Source organism: Macaca fascicularis, chromosome 20 (genome assembly GCF_037993035.2).
Source record: "Macaca fascicularis isolate 582-1 chromosome 20, T2T-MFA8v1.1".
Taxonomy (NCBI): Eukaryota; Metazoa; Chordata; class Mammalia; order Primates; family Cercopithecidae; genus Macaca; species Macaca fascicularis.
The window spans coordinates 12009531-12026232 of record NC_088394.1 but is presented as its reverse complement, the minus strand read 5'-3'; the positions used below and the strand labels follow the sequence as shown (position 1 = coordinate 12026232).

The following is a 16702-nucleotide window of genomic DNA, read 5'->3' as shown; positions in this document are numbered from 1 at the left end:
GAGGCCGAGACAGGCGGATCACGAGGTCAAGAGATCGAGACCATCCTGCCTAACACGGTGAAACCCCGTCTCTGCTAAAAAATACAAAAAACTAGCTGGGCGAGGTGGCGGGCGCCTGTAGTCCCAGCTACTCGGGAGGCTGAGGCAGGAGAATGGCCTAAACCCGGGAGGCGGAGCTTGCAGTGAGCTGAGATCCGGCCACTGCACTCCAGCCTGGGTGACAGAGCAAGATTCCATCTCAAAAAAAAAAAAAAAAAAAGTTATAGAAAGGCACGTACATACCCAGAACAGAATCCCATCTCCACGCAAATGACAACGTGTCACAGGTGGTGGCCCAGCTGGAAAACACTTGTTTCCTCTTCAGGGACTTCAGTCAAGAAAGCCCAGTAGTACCTAAGTTAACTACCAAGGAGAAGAGGGAGTGGAGAATGACTGCTTAATGGATACAGAGTTTCCTTTGGGAGCGATGAAAATGTTTTCCAACTAAAGAGAGGTGGCAGTTGCACAACGCTGGAAATGTACTAAACACCACTGAATTGTTCATTTCAAATTCGTAAATGTTATGTTATGTGAGTTTCACTTCCACTTATTAAAAATGGGTTCCAGGCCAGGCTCACGCCTATAATCCCAACATTTTGGGAGGCCAAAGCGGGAGGATCGCTTGAGCCCAGCAGTTCAAGACCAGGCTGGGTAACAGAGGGAGACCCCCGTCTCTACAAAAAATTAACAAATTAGCTGGGCATGGTGGTGTGTGCCTGTAGTCCCAGCTACTCCGAAGGCTGAGGTGGTAGGATCACTTGAGTCTAGGAAGTTGAGGCTGCAGTGAGCTGTGATGGTGCAACTGCACTGCAGCTTGGATGACAGAGCAAGACCCTGTCTCTAAACAAAATAAGTAAATAAGAAAGGTTCGATCCCCACCCCCATCCCCCCACCCCCATCAAAATAGTATCCAGGGGTAACTGTGCCCTAAATCCACCCCCAGGCAATTCAGGCCCTTGGAGAGGTTAAGTAACTTACTCAAGGTCACACAGCCAGGAAGAGGTTGGCGCTGAAATCAGCCTACCTTCAAAGCTCCAGTTCTTTCTACTGCAGACAGGGAAGAAAATGGGGTAAATGTTGCCCACGCCTTTCTCTCCAGGGAATTCCTCAGGGACTCCTTCCCCCTGGAGCAGTGTGACTTTATTTACATAAAAACTCTTCCAGGGACATCAACAAGAAATGTAGACCAGTACCAGTATACTGTTGTACCCGTAACAGACCCTTTTGCTCAAAATAACCACAATTCTGTGAAAGTGGAAGTGTTCTAGAAAATCGAGACGAAGCATCACTCCACGTGTTTGCACAGAAAGAAACAAACCTTCTCAGAAGTGCACTGAATCCAAACGCCTGACTTCACAGGGAAGGAAGGAAAAGCAGGGGACATGAGACATTGAAATGCACCCCCAGGGCAGCAGGGACATTTTTTTGAGTGAGTTTGGGATGGGGTTAGGTGGGAGGCAGGGGGACAGACAAAATAAACACCTGCCAAAGCCCCAAAGCAGTTTCTCCAACCCAGAATGCCCTGACCACCAGTGGGGGTAGTTTCCCAACTGTCCTGGTAAGAGGTTTTCTGGGGGGCCTGACCCTCATTCGAAGTTCACTGAAGCATACAGCACCCCTGCATCGGAGATTACTTCTGAGGGACTCAAACCTCAACCTTGCAAAACAGCAACACTTGAGTGAACCCAGCTGGAGATAAAGGAAGTGTGAGTCAGCCCAAGAATTTCTTTTAAAAGGCCGAGTGAAGGAGGCCACAGCTGCTGGACTGGGAGACAGAATTTGCATGAGGCTGAGGCTGGGCTCTGGGCGTCAACCCACAGATGTCCTCAGGGATCTGTGAGCAGAGAGGCCTGGCTGCAAAGGGTCTGGAGGACAGCCCTTCTGCTAAGGTGTCTGCTCCCAGGGCAGAGGGCATGGGGGAGCTGGAGGAAGCTGGGCTCCAGGAGGGGTGGCCAGGTAAGTCCTTGGGCCAGTAAGGAAGAAGTCCAACTGTGTACAAATATTACCTCTGAGCCACACCACTACCCTGCCAGGAGGTTTAATGTGGTCCCATTTTACAGAGGGGAAGACTGAGTCTGATTTCTTCACTCAACAAGTGCTCATTGAATGCCTGGGATGCAGCAGTGAACAAAACCAACAAATAATTGCTTTTATAGAGTTTATAATCTGGTGAAGGATGAGGAGAGAACAAGAGACAGTTTCGGGTGCTGAGCACATGCGGATGAAGAAAATAAACCAGGAGGGATGGGGAGAGGGGCTTATCTGCGCAGGCACCCTCAGCTGAGACCTGAATGACGAGAAGGGGCTGGTGGCCTGGGAAGGGCACTCCCACAGAGGGAATGACGAATGCTAAGGCCCTGAAGCAGGAGTGACCTTGTGTGTATGAGGAACAGAAAGGCCAGTATGGGTGCACAGTGATGGGGGAGCAGTCAGTGATGCGGTCAAGAGGTCAGTGAGGCAAGATCAGGTAGAGACTCACAGACCACTTAAAGGAATTTGGATTTTGTTCTAAATGCATCAGGAATGCGCATTTTCGGGGTGGCGGGGGCGGGGGTGTGGGGAGACAGAGAGGAGTCTGGGTGCAGTGGCTCATGTCTGTAATCTCAGCACTTTAGGAGGCCAAAGTGGGAGGATCACTTGCGGTCAGGAGATAGAGACCAGCCTGGCCAACATGGCAAAACCCCGTCTCTACTAAAAATACAAAAATTAGTCGGGCGTGGTGGTGAGTGGCCTATAATCCCATCTACTTGACAGGGTGGGGCAGGAGAATCACTTGAACCCGGGAGGTGTTTGCACTCCAGCCTGGGCAACAGAGGAAGATTCCATCTCAATAAATAAATAAATAAATAAAAGAGAGAAAGAGAGAAAAAGAGAGAGACATGATGAGATTTTCGTTTTCAGTAGACGCCCCTGGCTGCTACATGGAGACTGGGTTGTGGGGGCAGAGGAGTGGAGAGACTAGCCAGGAAGCTGCAGCTGTGGTTTCACTCTACTCCTCACAGCCTGATGAGGGGAGACAAAGACAGAAGTCAAGGATGGACTTGGTTTGGGGCTTGAACGACTGGGTCCATGCAGGTGTCCTTGCCCGAGACAAGGATATTTTGAGCCAGGGCACCCAGCCGGAGCTTTCCCCCGTGCCGCCCACCCCACAGAAGGCCCGGAGTGTTCATGCCGGCATCAAGGACCTCCACGCCCCTCCCTCCTCTTGCCTCTCCATTTTGACCTCACACTGCTCCCCGCAGCCAAAGAGCTCTTCCCCCTCTCTCCTGACATGCCTATGCTCGGTCCTAGCTCCAGACCTTTGCTCAGGCTGCTCCTGCCTAAGGGCCCTTCCTCCTTCCTCCTCCCTTGGCCTGAACGGAGGCCTGAGAAAGGCTTTACAGAGCAGTGGCTCTCAAGCTAGCACCTGCCTGGATTTGAATTCCAGCGCGACCACCTCCTAGCACGTGATCCTAAGCACCTTCCTTAACAGGACTTAATTTCTTCATCTGCCAAATAAGAGTGAAAACGTAAGTGCTGACCATGGGGGGGTAGCTGCAGGATTAAAGAAGCAGCACTCATTCGTTTCACTCTGGGAATAAGAGAAATGTCAACCATGGTTAGCCAGTGTTATTTCAGGCACAGAAATGGCCTGAGGGGCTGGGCACGGGGGCCCACGCCTGTAATCCCAGCACTTTGGGAGGCTGAGGAGGGAGGATTACTAGAGCTCAGGAATTCGAGACCAGCCTGGGCAACATAGGGAAACCCTGTTTCTAGAAAAAAATTTAAAAATTAGCCAGGTGTGGTGGTGCAAACCTGTGGTCCCAGCTACTCTGGAGGCTGAGGTAGGAGAATCACTTGAGCCTGAGAGATCGAAGCTGCAGTAAGTGGTGACTGCACCACTGCACTCCACCTGGGCAACAGAGCAAGACCCTGTCTCAAAAAATAAAATATAAAATATAAAATTTTTAAAAGCATGGGGAAGCAACCGCTCTTTACTATCTCATATGGCTACATGCAAAGTGAAAAGGCTCTGGCCCACCGGGAGGGCTGTCTCCTTCATGGCCAAGTCTCCAGAGCCTCCCAGTGTCTACCCACTGGACAGAGGAATGGCCACAAGCACGCAATCATCCCTGCCCCCTGCAAGGACTTCCTACTCAGCTTTTACAGGACGGGACCCGAAGCCCAGAGTGACACTGTGGATACGCCATGGGTGGTTCCTTCCCAAGTCTTTCTGGCCAGCAGGGTCCTGGTGACACCTGAGATTCTGGGTAGAGACTCATGTTTTGCGTGAAATGCAACAGGGACTCTTTGGAGGGTTTTAAGAGAGACAGAGGAGAGGCATGATCTGATTTTCACTTTCAGTACAATGAAGGTGAACCCACATTTCCCAGGGCAGGTCTACCCTGGCCAGTCCTAGTAATGTCACTTCCCTCAGACTCCCATGGGTGGCTTCAGGCCAAAAATGCCAGGGATGGTGGGGCCTGTGGCCGGCTGGGGACCGGGTGTCCTGCTTTCACCTACATCCCCTCTACACCCTGCAGCCAGAGGCTTGAAAGGGGGAAGCCATAGGTCAGACCAAGCCTAGGCTGTGGTGCCCACCGCCACTGCTGTGGGATGTCTGCTGGAAAATGAGACCATGAGGTTTACAGGAATTGGAACCTCTGACTAGCACTGAATGTGAAAGCAAGACTCACACGCATGCACACTTAGGCAGATGCAGACACAAGCAGACACACAGAGCAGACACAAACAGCACATTCGCTTACATACACATAAGCATATATACATGCATATACACACACATGCATGTGCATGACTGCATACACAGGTGTGCATACACTCCTCCACTCATGCAGACACTCTGAGGCGCAGGCACACAGACGCAAAGGCTCCCAGACCCCTCTCACGTGGTCTGCCCACTTACAGCTGTAGGCTTGCTCTCCCTAGACCTGGGGCCCACAGACATTCCCAGCTCCTGCCTAGAGATACACCCACTTTCCACCAGTGGAAACACACACACTCACACACACCCAAAAGCCCAGGCCCATGGCCTCCAAGCAGCACCGCACACACAACACAGCTGCTTGTACATGGGCACCATCTCACAAGCCTGCCAGACCACACAGCTGTGCACACATGCACACGAGTACACACCAACATCCCTTGTCTTTCTCTCTCTCTCTCAGAGTTCACAGAGGTCAGCCTCAGAAACAGAGAACACCTGGCTCAGCCCACTTTGACTGCAGCCAGTGGCACTTTCTGGGCCCCTTGCTGCCCCAGCCTTACCCGGCATCAAAGTCCACACTCCTGGATTCCACTGAAGTGTGCCCTCGGCCAGGAACACCCTTCTGCCTGCTCTTCCCCCTCTCCCAACATGCCAAATTGCCAGCTCTCCCCTGCCTGTCCAACCAGGAAGCTCCCAGCAGTCACAGGGCACTAAAGTGTGGGGGGACCTGGGCCAGCTTGTACTCCTCCACAAAAGTCTTAACCTCTCTGGACCTCAGAGTCCTCTTTACTAAAATGAAGGTCATTATCAGCATCAAACAAACTCTATTTCCTTGAGAGGGGTTTCATGTCCAGCCAGGCACATAGTAGGGGCTCAGGAAAAAGCTCATTAAAAGAATAACAATGGGCCTGGCATGGTGGCTCACACCTGTAATCCCAGCATTTTGGAAGACCAATGAGGGAGGACTGCTTGAGCCCAGGAGTTCAAGATCAACCTGAGCAACAAAGTAAGACTGTCTCTATAAATAAAGACTGTCTCTATAAAATAAAATAGGCCGGGCATGGCGGCTCACACCTGTAATCCCAGCCCTTTGGGAGGCCAAGGCGGGTGGATCACTTGAGGTCGTGAGTCTGAGACCACCCTGGTCAACATGGTGAAACTCTATCTCTACCAAAAACACAAAAATTAGCTGGGCATGGTGGTGGACGCCTGTAATCCGAGCTACTTAGGAGGTTGAGGCACGAAAATTGCTTAAACCCACAACAGGGAGGTTGCAGTGAGCCGAGGTTGTGCCATTGCACTCCAGCCCGGGTGACAGAGCGAGACTCTGGCTCAAAAAAATAATAATAAAATAAAATAATTTGAAATTTGAAATGCTCAGCATACCATGTTTGTAATCCCAGCACTCTGGGAGGCCGAAGTGGGGGTACTGCTTGAGCCTAGGAGTTGAGACCAGCTTGAACAACATAGCAAGACCTCATCTATACAAATAATAATAAACTTAGTTGGGTGTGGTGGCATGAGCCTGTGGTCCCAGCTGCTTGGGAGCCTGGGCAGTCAAGGCTGCAGTGAGCCATGATTGCATCACTGCATTCCAGCCTGGGCAACACAGCAAGACCCCATCTCGATAGATGGATAGATAGATAGATAGATAGATAGATAGATAGATAGATAGATAGATAGATAGACAGACAGATAATAAACCAATGACAATGAAGTCCACGACAGACTGAGACCCTGCCATGTTTAAAGAACCCTGTGAACCCTCCCAGCAAACCTAGCAGGTGAGAGGGCTCCCATCTCCCAGAAGAAACAGGCCCAGAGGGCAATGATGTCTTGTTCAAGGTCACTGGGGTCTGCAGCAGAGCTCATGCCTCTTGATCCCAGCCCAGTGCATCAGTCAAGGGAGGCAGCTCCAGGCATAAACTTGCCGGGGCCTGCCCAGTGCAGTTCTGGGAGTCCCCCGGCCCACTGCACTCCCCACAGGTACTGAGGGGTCCCTGGCCAGCTGGTGTCAGGGACCAGTGAGCAGGGGACCCAGGAGCTGCATGGTGGGCACAGAGGTGAAGACACAGAGGCCCAGAGAGGGGAGGGGTTTTACCCAGGGTGTCAGTTTCCCGAGACCGCAAGTAACAAGTCATGAACTCAGTGGCTTAAAACAATAGAACTTGATTCTCTTGCAGTTCTGAAGGCCAGAAGTCTGAAGTCAAGGCTTCAGCAGGGCCCTGCTTCTTCCAGCTTCTGGTGGCTCCAGGCATTCCTTGGCTTGGAACTGTGTGATTCCAGCCTCTGCCTCCATCTGCACAGGGCCTCCTCCCCTCCATGTCTATGTCCCAGATCTCCCTCTGCCTCTCTCTTCCAGGGACACCTCACATTGGATTTGGGGTCCACCCATGTTCTCGTTTTCAGATCCTCAGATCCTTAATTTAATGACATCTGCAAAGACCCTTCTTCTAAATAAGGTCACAGTCACAGGTTCTGGGGGTTTAGAACGTGGATTTATCTCTTTGGGAACACTTTTAATGGTCCCTGGAATGTTTTAACCTGGAAAGCCAGCAGCAGTGCCAGGCACAGCTCTTCCCTCATCCGAGCCTTGATCTGGGATCTCATTAAGAAGACCAGGGCTGGGCCAACAGAGAGCCGGGAGCCTCCTGGCCTCCTTGGAATCCTGGCCTTGCCTCTTACTTGCTGTGGGACCTCAGGCAAGTAACTCAGCCTCTCTGTGCCTGTCTCTTCATCTGTAAAATGGGGATGACAGTTCTTACCTCATAAGGGAAATTAAATGAGTTGATGTAAAACGTCAGAACAATGGCTGCCTGGAACCTAGGAAGCTCTCAACAAAAATTTGATAGATCGATACAGAAAATGGTGTCTGGGCCAGGCGTGGTGGCTCATGCCTGTAATCCCAGTACTTCGGGAGGCTGAGGCAGGTGGATCATCTGAGGTCAAGGGTTCAAGATCAGCCTGGCCAACATGGTGAAACCCCATCTTTACTAAAAATACAAAAAATTATCCGGGCATGGTGGTGGGAGCCTGGAATTCCAGCTACTCCAGAGGCTGAGGCAGGAGAATTGCTTGAATCCGGGAGGCGGAAGCTGCAGTGAGCCAAGTCACACCATTTACTCCAGCCTGGGCAACAAGAACAAAACTCCATCTCAGAAAAAAGAAGAGAAAATCGTGTCTGGACACCCTGGACCCTCAGTAAGTGCTAATGCTGCCTGAGGAACTGGCCATCTTCCGGAAAATTCCTCACCAAGCATCTCTCTGGATTCCCCTCCTCACACCTTTGGCCTCCTGGAGAGAGACAGTGGAGGTCACCATCTTGTCAGATGGGAACACAGCCCTGGAAGTGGGGGAGCCCCAGACCTCGTATCCTGGCCCCAATTGAAGGTCCCATGTGACGGGTCCCAGAATGGGTTTGATCCCTGATGTCTTCAAAGGAAAAAGAGAAACTAGAACAAGTGAGTAGGTTTTTCATAAAGGAGAAGCTCATCTGGGGCACAGGAGAGCAGAGAGTGTTGGAATGCATGTATATGTGCATGTATGTGTATATGCAAGTGTGCATGTGCATATACATGCATGTATATATGCATGTAAGCATGTGTGTATGCATGTATGTGCACATGCATGTACGTGTGTGTATATGCATGTGTATGTGTATGCATACATATATGTATGTGTATATGCATGTAAGTGCATATGTGTGTATGCATGTGTATATATGTACACATGTACGTGTATATACATGTATGTGCATGTGCATGTGTGTGTGCACATGTGCGTGCACCTATGTATGTTTGCATGTGTGTATGGTTTTTTTAGAGATGAGAGCTCGTTGTGTTATCCAAGGTGGTCTTGAACTCCTAGCCTCAAGGGATCCTCCAGCCTTGGCCTCCCAAGGTGCTGGGATTACAAGCAGACCCATCCTGCTCAGCCCCCATTAGGAGCCGTTCTTGAAGGGTGGCCTGGGGCCAGCAGCACTGGCACCCCCTGGGGACAGGTGAGGAATGCCCATTCTCAGGTCCACCTGGCTACTGGAGCTCCAGGTGGGTGCTGCAGGTGACACTGGTGCCTATGGATGCTTGAGGACCACTGGTCTTGGGGGTGCAAAGTACAGATGGGGGAGCCAGCCCCTGAGGACTTGAACCCCAGATCTGCCACCTCACAGGTGCATGGCTACTTCTTGTCCCCGGGCCTGCATCTCTCAATGAGTTCTTAAGCATCCAGAGCCGCATTTGGCATTTCAGGGACCAGCTTCCATCTGATGATAGCAGCTGACACACGTGCACCAGCTAATTATCTTTCCTTCAAGGAAGGGATGAAAACCATAGATAATATTTGGTTCCTTTGCAACTCCATGTTTGGCAAATTTCAGCCTCCCCAGTAGCTGGGACTACAGGCGCCCGCCACTGCGCCCGGCTAGTTTTTTTGTATTTTTAGTAGAGACGGGGTTTCACCGTGTTAGCCAGGATGGTCTCGATCTCCTGACCTCGTGATCTGCCCGTCTCGGCCTCCCAAAGTGCTGGGATTACAGGCGTGAGCCACTGCGCCCGGCTTGTAAATTTTTAAAATTGGTAGTTAACTCTATCAATCCCTCCATACAGCAGCCCCCAACCTTTTTGGCACCAGGGACCAGTTTCTTTTCTTTTTACCTTTTTTTTTTTTTTTTTTTTTAGATGGAGTCTCCCTCTGTCATCCAGGCTGGAGTGCAGTGGCACGATCTTGGCTCACTGCAACCTCCACCACCCAGGTTCAAGTGATTCTCCTGCCTCAGCCTCTGGAGTAGCTGGGATTACAGGTGCCCGCCATCACGCCCAGCTAATTTTTGTATTTTTAGTAGAGACAGGGTTTCACCATGTTGGCCAGATGGTCTCAAACTCCTGACCTCAGGTAATCTACCCACTTCGGCCTCCCAAAGTGCTGGGATTATGGGTGTGAGCCACTGCACCTGGCCCAGGGACCAGCTTTGTAGAAGACAATTTTTCCATGGGCTGGTGGGTAGGGGATGGTTTCAGGATGATTCAAGCATATTACACTTACTGTGCACTTTATTTCTGTTATTACATTGTAATATATAATGAAATAATGATACAACTCACCATCATTTAGAATCACCGGGAGCCCTGAGCTTGTTTTCCTGCAACTAGACGGTCCCTTCTGGGGGCGATGGGAGACAGTGACAGATCGGCAGGCATTAGATTCTCATAAGGAGCACACACAACCTAGATCCCTCGCATGCGCAGTTCACAGTAGGGTTTGCATTCGTATGAGACTCTACTGCTGCCGCCAATCTGACAGAAGGCGGAGCTCAGGCGGTGATGTGAGTCATGGGAAGTGGCTATAACACAGATGAAGCTTCACTCACTTACCTGCTCACCTCCTGCTGTGCAGCCCGGTTACTAACAGGCCACAGATGAGTACTGGTCTGTGACTGGGGGTTTGGGAACCCCTGCCTCCATGTTTATATTTTTAAGTCTGCTGATCTTTGAAATCCTCAAAGCAGGGAACCAGTGCTGAACAGATCTGAGGTTACTATGGCTCTGTCACAAGTGGGTAAGCTGAGGCTCCCTGACCCACCCCCACCCCCGGAGGCACAGGAGATTGCTCTTTGGACCCTCCTTGCACTGCCCCCACAGGAAAGAACCCTTGATGTCCACGGAAATATTGCTGAGCTGGCCCTGGCAAGGAAATAGGAATGGGGTGCTCTGGAACCTGGGCCATCCCCAGGCTCCTGCAATTCCTCAGAGCCTCCCCTGCACAGTGGGGACTGCCAGGGAGCCAGAACACGACCGGCCTTGGGTCTGAAAAGGTGCTGCTGGGATACTCACAGCAACAACTGCAGGAATACCGGGCACCATTCATGCTTGTTGGCTCTGTGCCAAGGGCTTGGTATTCAAGGCCTGCTCTGCAAAGGGAGGATGGCACCACCACAGCTCACGGCAGCCTCGACCTCCCAGGCTCAGGGGATCCTCCCACCTCGGCCTCTAGAGTAGCTGGGACTACAGGCATGTCCCACCACTCCTGCCTAATTAAAAAAAAAAAAAAGTATATATATAGTAGAGTCAGGGCTATGTTCCCCAGGCTGGTCTCGAACTCCGGGGCTCAAGCATTCCTCCGGCCTCAGTCTCCCAAAGTGCTGGAATAACAGGGGTGAGCCACCACCCCTGGCTGACATCCCCATTTTTATAGCAGAGGAAACTAAGGCTCAGAGAACTGAAGCTATGGGCCCAAGATCACAAAGCCATTAAGAGGCAGAGCAAGAAACCGATCCCAGGTATGGGGGACGTCAAAGTCTGGAACAGTTCCAGGGTTCAGGGCCTCAGGGTACTCCCATAACCATCCTCCAAGGCACCCCCTACCCGCGACCTAACCAGGGCTGAGGAGAGGTAAGGCTGTGGCTCCCAAAAATCTCGTTAACCTCCTGCTTCAGTCCTTCCTGGTGGCTTCCTGCCAACCTCAGAATAAACCCAAACTCCTCCCCACGTGACCTGCCAGGCCCCTGCCTACTTCTCCAGCCCCAGCTCATCCCTTCTTGTCACTCACAGAGCTCCGGCCATGCAGGCCTTTCTGTTCCTCCGCACGCCAGGCTCAGTTCACCCCGGGACCTTTGCACATGCTGTTGCTGCACCCAGGACACTGTTTCATCTGACATTCACACACCTGGCTCTTCCTCCCCTTCCTCCGCATCTTAGTTCAAACACGGCTTCTATCGAGAGCCCCCCCCCCACCCCCAACCATCTGGCTGGTCTAGATTCCACCCCTTTGCTATCATCCTGTTATTATCTCATCCTTTAACTTCCTCCAAAACATCATTCTGCCTAAATTAATCTTATCTATTTGTTCATCACTTGTCTCCCCCTGCGATGGAATGTGAGCTCAGTTCTGCAGCCTATGAGATGAGGGCTTGGGTCTGAATTCCAGCCCTGGGCCAGGCTCAGTGGCTCACACCTGTAATCCCAGCACTTTGAGAGGCTAAGGCAGGAGGATCATTTGAGTCCAGGAGTCAGAGACCAGGCTGGGAAACATAGTGAGCTCTGACTCTACATAAAATAAAAAATTAGCCAGGTGTGGTGGTGCATGCCTGTAGTCTCAGCTACTCAGGAGGCTGAGGTGGGAGGATTGCTTGAGTCAGGGAGGTTGAGGCTGTAGTGAGCTATGATCATGCCACTGTACTCCAGCCTGAGTGACAGCGTGAGACCCCGTCTCAAAAAAAAAAAAAAAAATTACGTTGTGAATGGTCTATGTAAGTCGTAAGAAAGTTAGTAAAAGGAATTTTTAAAGGAGATGTATAATCCAGCTGGCTATAATTAAAAAGAAATTATAATAATCTTTCTAGAGATGCATCTTTAATATTAAAAAATACACTAATACAAAACTAAATAATTGCTTAAAACAAGATTAAAAATTTTTTTTTTAATTTGTTAAATTTATTTTATTTACTTATTTATTTTTTGAGACAGAGTCTTGCTCTGTTGCTCAGGCTGGAGTGCAGTGGCACGATCTCAGCTCACTGCAAGCTCCACCTCCCAGGTTCACGCCATTCTCCTGCCTCAGCCTCCCGAGTAGCTGGGACTACAGGTGCCCACCACCATGCCCGGCTAATTTTTTGCATTTTTAGTAGAGACAGGGTTTCACCGTGTTAGCCAGGATGGTCTTGATCTCCTGACCTCGTGGTCCGCCCGCCTCGGCCTCCCACAGTGCTGGGATTACAGGTGTGAGCCACCACGCCCAGCCAATTTTTTTTTTTATTTTTTTAGATGGAGTCTTGCTCTGTCACCCAGGCTGGAATGCAGTGACACAATCTCAGCTCACTGAAACCTCAGCCTCCCAGGTTCAAGTGATTCTCCTGCCTCAGCCTCTTGAGTAGCTGGGATTATAGGCATGTGCCACCATGCTCAAGCTAATTTTTGTATTTTTTTTTTTTTTTTTTTTAGACAGAGTCTTGCTCTGTCGCCCAGGCTGGAATGCAGTGACACAGTCTCAGCTCACTGCAAGCTCCGCCTCCCCGGTTTATGCCATTCTCCTGCCTCAGCCTCCCGAGTAGCTGGGACTACAGGTGCCCGCCAACTCGCCCGGCTAGTTTTTTGTATTTTTTAGTAGAGACGGGGTTTCACCGTGTTAGCCAGGATGGTCTAGATCTCCTGACCTGATGAGCCGCCTGCCTCAGCCTCCCAAAGTGCTGGGATTACAGGCTTGAACCACGGCGCCTGGCCTCATTTTTGTATTTTTAGTAGAAATGGGGTTTCTCCATGTTGGCCAGGCTGGTCTCAAACTCCTGACCTCAAGTGATCTGCCCGCCTTGGCCTCCCAAAGTGCTGGGATTACAGGCATGAGCCACCACGCCCAGCCAGAAACAAGATTTTATTACAAATATTGACTTATTTTTAATGCAAGGAGTTTTAAAAATTTTGAATTCCATAATCTGTCTTTTTATCATTCTTCAGATTGATAACTCTTTTGAAAAGGCCTTGAATGACAGCTCTCTCCCTCAACTTTTTTGTTGGCTCCTGTAACTTTTACTAATTGTCTAAAGTAAGGGAGAAATATTTTTTGAAAACAGGCAAATAAAAAGTATCTTTTGAACATTCAAAAACAGTGATGAATTCCAGCCCTGCCTCCTTCCAGCTGTGAGTCTCCTGGGCAAGTGACTTTACTTCTCTGAGCCTCAGTTTGCTTATCTAAAAAATGAAAACAGAAACCTTTCCTCACCATGTGGTTGTGAGATTTAGCCACCGTAATGGCTGTGAAGCACACAGGTGCTTAATCACACTTGCTGGTTCTCTCACGTTCTGCAGGCATTTGATGACGGTTCTGTTTCCTTATCTTGCTGTACCTCACCCGCCCCACTCCATCCCCCTCCAGTTGCCAAAGTTTCGTTTCTGGGAAGCAAAACAGAGTTACACAACCACGGCAGATTCACGGTCGGCCACAGTGGGATTTTGGGGTCCCGCCACGCTACCTGATTTCCAGGCAAGCTGCCTGAGCACAGCAGTTCCAGACACCGGCCCAGGTTCCAGATTCCTGATGCCAAGAGTGAAGAGCAAGCCCATTGGGTCTGTTTCATAAACTCTCGGACTTCATCTTCTTCATCTGCAAAATGGTTTCACATTCCTGGCCTGGGAGCCTCCTGCTTCTGAGAGGAGCCACATAAGCAGCACCCCTTTCCGCTGCTGTTCTGCTCTCTTCCTGTCCCCAGGCGGTGAGGTGGAGGGAGTCAGAGGGTTGGTGCGCGGGTGGGTGAGGAGGCTCCCAACAAGGCCAGGCATCATCTGGGGATAAGAAATCCTCCTCCGGACAGAAGGGATCTGGACCAGCAGGAGGGGCAGCGCTCTGTGCAAGGCTGGCTTGTCAGCTGAGCTCAGCTCACCAGCATTGATGGATGGCCCTGTAAGGTAGGGACAGGGCACGGTCAGACTTCCGGAGAGCAAAGGACTACGTCCCCAGTTCACAGCAGCCAGGCGGTTTACTGAGTACTTGCTATGTGCCAAGAATTCTAAGGACTCAGCTTGCATTTGTGCATTCATCCTTACAAACAACCCCATGAGGTTAGTCTTTAGAGGCAAGGAAACCAAGGCACAGGGAGGTAATGCAATGGCCCACGGTCACAACAAGGCAATGTGAGGATTCCCACCACACACGCGGGACCCAGAGAAGCACGCTGGGTCAATCAGCTCCATGGCCCTTCAGGGACAAGGACCTCAGTGAGGAAATAAATGACTAGAGTGAGGCAGTGGGGCAGTGGGGGAGGGGAAAGGAAGGGGCTATCCATCCCCACCAAGGGGACAGCAAAGACAGGGGACAGCAAGGATGGTGGCAGGGGGGGTGGGCGACCGAGGGCAGCGGCCACTCAGAGGAGACCCCAGGGGTCACCAACTGCAAGAGAGGGAGCAGGGGACAGGAGGAGAGTGGGCCCTAAGGCAGACCCAGCCGGGACCCACATGCTGGGCACAAGAAGGGGTACCGGGCCCCTTCTGGAAGGTGGCGCAGCAGCTCTCAGCCGCCTGAAATGGTGCACTCCCTTTGAAGCAGTAATCCCTCTTCTTGGAACCTCTCCTAAGGAAATTCTCCCCTTCCCCCTCCTGCCGGGGGCCAAGGAACCAAGCGGGTGGCTTTGTCTCCTGGCGGCCAGAGCTGGAGACCACACGCATTTCCTGAGACAGGCAACGCTGCGGGAATGTGAGGCGCCTGCATCCCGCCCTAGCACCTGGATGGGGAGGGTGTGTTGGAGGGTGACTGTACAGAGGAGATGGGGTGGTGGGGGAGGGTTAAGGGGCACTGTGGGTGGCCAGTACTCCCCACTTGGCTCATGGTTCATTAACCATTCTGAGTTCATCCTGCGACCCTTCTTAGGCTGGATTTTTTTTTAAACCAATGTTATTTTATGTTCAACTCTCTGTCAATGGAGCACCCAGAATCATGTGTGTGTGTGTGTGTGTGTGTGTGTGTGTTTAGAATTTTTTTCACGGAGGCATAACCTACACAGTAAGGTGCACTCATCTTTTTTGTTCTTTTTATTTTTATTTTTATTTTTTTTGAGGTGGAGTCTTGCTTTGTCACCCAGGCTGGAGTGCAGTGCCATAATCTTGGCTCAGTCAGCCTCTGCCACTGGGTTCAAGCAATTCTCCTCCCTCAGCCTCCCCAGTAGCTGAGATTACAGGCACGTGCCACCAGGCCTGGCTAATTACTTTTTATTTTTAGTGGAGATGGGGTTTTGCCGTGTTGGCCAGGCTGGTCTCGAACTCCTGACCTCAAATGATCCACCCACCTCAGCCTCCCAAAGTGCTGACATCACAAGCATGAGCCACTGCACCGGCCCTTTTTGGCTTTTAGACTAGTCAAGTGCAGTAGTGAGAAAGGGGAAAGAGTAGAATGAGGAGTTGGATCTGTAACTGCCTGTGAACAACTGGCTGAGATAACTTACTCCCTTCGGACCAGCCAAGTGCACTCATCTTAAATGTGCAGCTTTATGGCTTTTTCTTTTTTTTTTAAGAGCCAGGGTCTCACTCTGTTACCCAGGCTGGAGTGCAGTGGCACAATCATGGCTCACTGCAGCCTCGACCTCCTGGGCTTAAGCAATTTTCCCGTCTCAGCCTCCCAAAGGGCTGGGACTACAGACTATGTGCCACCATGCTGGGCTAGTTTTTGTATTTGTAGCAGAGATGGGGTTTCACCATGTTGGCCAGGCTGGTCTCAAACTCCTGACCTCAGGTGATCCTCCCACCTTGGCTTCCCAAAGTGTTGGGATTACAGGCGTGAGCCACCGCGCCTGGCCTTGATAGCTTTTTACACAGGTGTATACCATGACCCACATCAAATTCAGACCTTGGCTACTCAAAGTGTGGTCCTCGGACCTGCAGCACTGGCCTCTCTCGGAAGCCTGCTGGAAATGCAGAACTGCAGGCCCTGCCAGCATCTTCTGGGTCAGAATCTGCATTCTGCTGTACAAGACCCCGGGAAAGTCGTGTGCTTGGTAAAGTGGGTGTGCTGACAGAGGACACAGACGGAGACTCCTAAGCCTGAGGGATGCCTGGTCCCGGGGCCTGGAACAGGATCTGAGGTGCTGCCACCTCACTTGTCACCAGCGCTTGGAGAACCTGCATTTCATGATTCCCAGGAGAGGCTTTCCAACCCCATCAATTCACTGACAAGGGGAAGGGACCACCCCAAGGTCCCACAGCAGGTCTCTAATAGATCCAGGGCACTGACGGCCCCGACCAGGCCTCTTACCCGGGGACTTTCCTACTTTGTACCTCAGCCTGCCCATCTGCACATAGGCATGAAGATCTCCACCCAATCCGCCGCCCATAGCAATGGGAGTATACTGTAGACACTGACTCTTGCCGTCATGTGGTAGGGGTGCCTGGTACTTTCTCAGGCATGTCCCTGCCCTGTCTCATTGAAGCAACGTAACAAGCCTATAAGGCAGGAACTGTTAGTGTCACACTAATATCAACA

The 16702-nt window shown here is 51.2% G+C and overlaps 1 long non-coding RNA gene across 7 annotated transcripts in view; it reads right to left on the bottom strand.

Annotated features, from left to right (window-relative positions):
• Positions 1–13916, bottom strand: part of LOC102136195 (uncharacterized) — a 76472-nt gene extending 62556 nt beyond the window's left edge. For 2 of the 7 annotated variants that reach the window (XR_012429262.1, XR_010583965.2), the window contains exons 1-5: positions 13707–13916; positions 10576–10772; positions 9847–10085; positions 1018–1086; positions 283–402 (exon numbers count right to left, since the gene is read on the bottom strand). This is a non-coding gene — a long non-coding RNA (uncharacterized lncRNA). Of the gene's footprint in view, positions 1–282; positions 403–1017; positions 1087–9846; positions 10086–10575; positions 10773–11290; positions 11446–13706 lie in introns of those variants that run through there. The other 5 variants (XR_012429263.1, XR_010583964.2, XR_012429260.1 and 2 more) reach the window with 5 other exon arrangements.
• Positions 13917–16702: the final 2786 nt, after the last annotated feature.